Below are 5,475 nucleotides of genomic sequence, written 5' to 3'. Positions count from 1 at the left end.
CATATGTATATTTTTTGTGAATCGGAATGTGATTCGAGAAGGCAGGCATAATCATTTCTTCGCCACGAAGGCACTCCCTGACAAACTCTGGGGGCCAATCTTTTTCAGCTAACAGAATATCATAGCCTTTTGAGAGTTTATCCCAAAATAGACCCTTTATTTTCCTAGTCTTATCACCCTCTATACGCAATGTTATTTCGTATATTTTATGGGGCTCGCTAAGCCTGAATGTATTCATTCGTGTCCACTGTCTCCAGATGACTCATCAAGATCTTGCGGGCTATACTGATTTCTGCTGCACTGTCTAGCATTGTCTGTGCCCACTCCCCGTTTTTCAACTGTGTTTCTCAATAGGGGTAGTATCTGGAAATACTGCCTCTATTTGAATGATTTTCTGTGCTAACCAGAAAGGAATTTGTTCCCGTTTTATGGGTGTTTTACCAAGACATGACTGTATGTTCTGTGGTGTAATTTTATTAGTGTTCCCCTGATGAGGGGTCAGCTGTGGTACATTAACAGCTGGTTGGACTGTTGCAGTCCGCATTACATATTTCACTAATTGCCTATTTATTTTAATTAATGTTTTTAGCTGTACTAACAGCTCTTCTTTAGACATTTTTGCAATGTCCGGATGTGGTGTGTAGCTGGCTAGAACCGGCCACGTTGCTCCTGGTCTACCTAGTGGACCGAGCCTGGTAATATGATCATTATGTTTTAGGGCGCCATTAAACCAGAGCAGGTGCTCTTGGAATTTTAGTGGGATTTCAGTCTCCTCGAAAGGAGCGTACTCTTCCGGTGGTCTTTATTTTGTAATAGTGAAACTCTTTTGTTCTAGCGTTTGCCGCTGGAAAGTTTATCCATGAATAGAATACCTCTGTCTGCCGATATTCGTGTGCCTCTATCACGAAAATTACTGTACCACCTTGTGGTGTCAGTCCGTTTTCTATAAGTTTTAAAGTTATAGATTTTCTTAAGTGGACCGGGATGTCGATAGCATCCGGGTCAGTCTGTAGGAGACTCGAGTCTTCCTCTATTAGCAGGGTTGCCAGCCTAGCTGCTTCCCTTTCTTCTTCACTCTCTGACATTTTATAAATGCAGGCTTTGCAGAGTAGGTCTCTAAGGAGACAAAGATTAGGTGCACAATATTTTGGAACACTGTATCCTTCAACGTTAAATAAACCAGAGCTTTACATAGGAATCTCTTCCTACTAAGGTCGGGCGGATTTTAACCTTTCACCCACTCCAGACATCTATTGGAGTATTTACGGGAGAAAGGGATCTGTGTGAAATATGCACGACTGAGGTACTCTAACGTCTTGCGTTAGTTTATCGCTTTACCAAACGTTGGGCGCCATGTAGTGTAGTTCCTATTTTCCCAATAGGCCCTGCGCATTGGAATAACATAAACAGTAGTATCGACGTAGAAGTGCGGATCTTCCAGGCCTCCACTGACTATGCTAAACTTAATTGGGTTTGTTACCGACTAGCTCAAAGGTCACTGGAAACTTTCTTCTCTGAAATAGGACGTGATCAGCTTCCCTGGTACAGACAAGAAGGGATTCAGTTTTCCAACAACCGTGCAACATGACAACTTTGCTCCTCAGATCAAGAGTCAATCTCTAGGGTCGTGTGAAACAATAGACAGTTATTTTACCCAGTCAGGTTGGTGCAGTTTACTTTCACAATATGTAGAGAATGGAGAGACGGGTGTTGTCAATAAAAGGTAACATTTATTGAACAGTCTTTCTTCTCGTACAAGAGAAATGAATTGCCACAATTGCAAGACTTGTTATTATAAAAAGTACGTACAGTAAGATAAGTATTGCGAAATAATACTGTAAAAGCATTGATATGGTTTCTTAGCCATACAATGGTTTAAAAGGAATAAAACATATATACATTCATATATACATTAGGCTAAAATACTCAACTGGTGCTTCTAACTACGCCTACCCCAGTGTACCTGACCTAAGCCTAATACTTGGAAGGGGAGTAAGTAAGTAGCTTTAGTTTAAGTTGGTTTTGCCAAGGTTTGCTTCAAGAATTCTCTCTAAGGGTTTAGTCAACAGCATACCTCTGGAATAGAATGATGGAGGTCTGGTATCTCCCTCAGGGCTCGATATCCCAGTCACCCGCAAGGGTAGACTAGAAACGCCGGAGCTGGATTTCTCTGCAGGAGAAAGGCAGCGTCTCTTCTTCAGCGCGTCGAGGAGGAGGAGGAGGGGCAGCGTCCGCGGGCAGCTTGCATCTGCTGGGCTCTTTGCAGGGGACGGCTGTTCAGCTCCTAAGTTCACCACACCATCGTTCGCTAGTTAGCAGCGATAGCAGTAGCGATAGCAGCTATGGTATCATCAGCATGACAGCTTCTTCAGCAGCAGCGAGATAGCTGGCAGCATCAGCTTCACCAACAGCAACGAGACAGCGTTTGCTTAAGGCAACGTTGGTAATATTTATACCTGAAAGGTGCCTTGTTTGACGTACGTTTTGGACATAAGACGTCAATAAAGATGTCACTAGGAAGTGATCGTCTATCAGTGCTCATTAGAGTTCTATTACTAATCAAAACGCAGCAAGCGGGATTTCCAGGTTGCTGAGTTTTTATCTTGTTGAAGAACTCGGAGTCTTAATCTAGGAATCTCAGATAGTAACTTCTGCTATGTCATTGCACTAATTGGTTGCAAAGGAAGTGGCAGAGAAAGCTATTCTGGAATGTGGCTCTGTTCGTGTGAGGCCAGAGACGAGTTTCTGAATATTGCACTTGAACGGTTATGCCAATATAGGGAATAAATGGATTTATAGCTGAATAGGGGCATAAGGTCACAGTATCGATCAGGGTCCTAGATTAGAACGCTACACGTCACCCACACACTCATAACCATCATCAACACCGTCGACTCCACCTGCTTTAACACCCTCGCATCCTTCACAAGACCTTCAAATAGATCCCCCCGAATCTAGAAAGACTGTTATTCACACACTCATAACCATCAGATTGGACTACGGAAACGCTCTCTATGCCAGAATCAACAAATCTCTGCTGTGCAAGCTCCAGACCATACAGAACACACCAGTCAGACTCATCCATGGCATCCCCCGACACAAACACATCACCCAACACCTGCAAGACCTCCACTGGCTCCCCATCAAGAAGTGAGTAACCTTCAAGATACTCACCCACACATACAAATGCCTCCACAACACCGGACCCCAATATCTCCACGAACCCACGTACCCAAGAGAAACCTCTGATCCCTGACTTTGCTGAAAGCCTGTGCATTCGCAGAGGCAGAATGGGTGGAACAGCCTTCTCCTACATCACGGCAAAGACCTGGAACGAGCTTCTGATCAACATCAGTTGTGCCCCCACTCTGCACATCTTCAGGATGACCCTCAAGACCTGGCTCTTTGACTGACCGTAGCTGACACCCTCGCGCCTTGAGACTCTTACAGGTGAGTAGCACGCTTCGCAATTCTCTGATTGATTGATTGATTGACTGTTGTCTGGTAGGCTGCGACCTAAAAAGCCCTCCACCGCCTGCGAGTTGTTGCTCAGCGGAAAGCATTCAACAGTGCATGTACTGCTAAAAGTGTTCCAATGTTGGAAAATTATACCGGGACACATTCAGCTTACTTCACAGGGGCCCAACTTCCTAGCAAAGGGGACAGCATCCAACCTGTGAAAACAGTGGGTGGACACTCTCATATTAACAGAGTGATTGCCGGCTTTGTAGTCCTCAGCTGGCACTCTACAGGATGTCGTGTCCAGTGACCTGGTCACTGCCCTGTGACCCACAGGGTCCTAGTGCCCTACGTCAGTGGTCACTGTCGCCTTACGTTCACGGTTGCCACACTCACCAGCAACAGAGACGCAATGCCTGAGAGATACCCTCCTGCAAGTTTTGAGATGGAAGATGGAATTAGTTTTATCTTGCAAGCACTACTCTTTGCACCAACTTTTCTTATTTTTCTTCTTTTTTTCCTCATTACTCCATTTGGCCGGCAGCGAGCAGCACTCTAGCATCCAGCTGAGTAACTAGTTCCAGGGGCATTTGTGGTTTGCTCTGCATGCCTGTGGCACTCTTGAGGTTGGTTTATCTCCAAGTACACACAGTGTGCATGCTTCAAACTCTTATGCACTATCTTCTTGCTTTACAGGCACCCTTGTGTCAGACTACATTTCAGAGGGCTGCACGACAAGCAGGGGCTACTTCCTTGGGCTTCAGTTTGTCTTCATTGTTTACTGCTATCGGCAATGGTACTCCTCCTCAGCCCTCACAATCTAGGCAGTTCTATCCGAGGGTCAGTGTTAAGCATAAATAGGCTAAGATTTCTCAGCCTGTCTTTGGGTTGGAACACTCAAGGGTCGGATTGGTAAGGCGGACACCGGGCGGGCAGAGGGCGATGGGCCTATCTCTGAGTTGCAGCTGTGGTCCACTTTTTTGGTCAGCGTGGTGGCTGATGTGGACTGTTTCCATGCTGTTTGGATGCCACCAGTGGCCCAGTAAGGGCCTGAGCATTTCTTCCAGAGTTAGATGGGCCTCCATTACCTCCCTTTTACCAGCAGGGTAGAGTTGTAATTCCCAAATGCAGGTGGAGCAAGGGCAGGGGGTCTGAGCAGACGTGGCCTCAATTCTATTTAGTTGTGATTTACCAGTGTGAACTTATCCATGCACAAACACCTGGCAACGTTTGTATTTTTTAAATCTCAGTGTAGTTAAGAAAGCATGTTTCTTTTAGAGAGCCCACTTTTCATAATACATAAAAACACTGAAGCAGTGTTTTGTGAAAAGGTTCAATCCACAAATGTGGGACATTTTTTTTAGGTTTCCTGGGTCTATTTTTGATCCCAATCCAAGCCTGGTACACTCAGATGGGTGACTATCTCCACCTGTTCTTTACTGCTTCTGAGAGCGCAAAAGTTAGCAATTCTTGTCCATTGTTCTTTGATGAGACAACTGTTTCGCGTTCTCAGGTGATTGGCTCTGGGTCTCATACAGACTGTGTAGGTTGGTGCTCGCAAATCAGTGCAGCCCCCATTGGGTTTGGGATGGTGCAGCCACACAGACCAGTCTCAGGATGGTCCACCAATGCACAGACCGGACTCCGTAAGATCACAAGATCCAGCACAGGCCTTACTCTCTGGTGCATGTGGCTCAGGACACTACACAGATTCATCTTTGGACGCTGAGGCTCAGGTCTTGCAGAGACTTATTTGTTGGCACAGTGGCTGGGATCACATTAAAGCTGCATTTTTGGCGAAGCGACTCTGGTCAAGCTTCAACTTCTCTTCTGGCACTGCAGCTTGGGGCACGCTGCCAAAGGTCACTGCGCCTTATAGGCTCTGGCAATCTTTGGTCACGTTGCATGGTCCCTGCCAGGAACTGCAGGGGAAGAGACTGCTGTCTGCCAGCACAAGGATATGCAGGTTCCTCTCTACAGTATTCTGTTCATGTAGACACCACCACCACGCTTGCT

This window comes from Lissotriton vulgaris, chromosome 3_2, assembly GCF_964263255.1.
Source record: "Lissotriton vulgaris chromosome 3_2, aLisVul1.2, whole genome shotgun sequence".
Taxonomy (NCBI): domain Eukaryota; kingdom Metazoa; phylum Chordata; class Amphibia; order Caudata; family Salamandridae; genus Lissotriton; species Lissotriton vulgaris.
Note: the sequence above shows the minus strand (reverse complement) of the source record.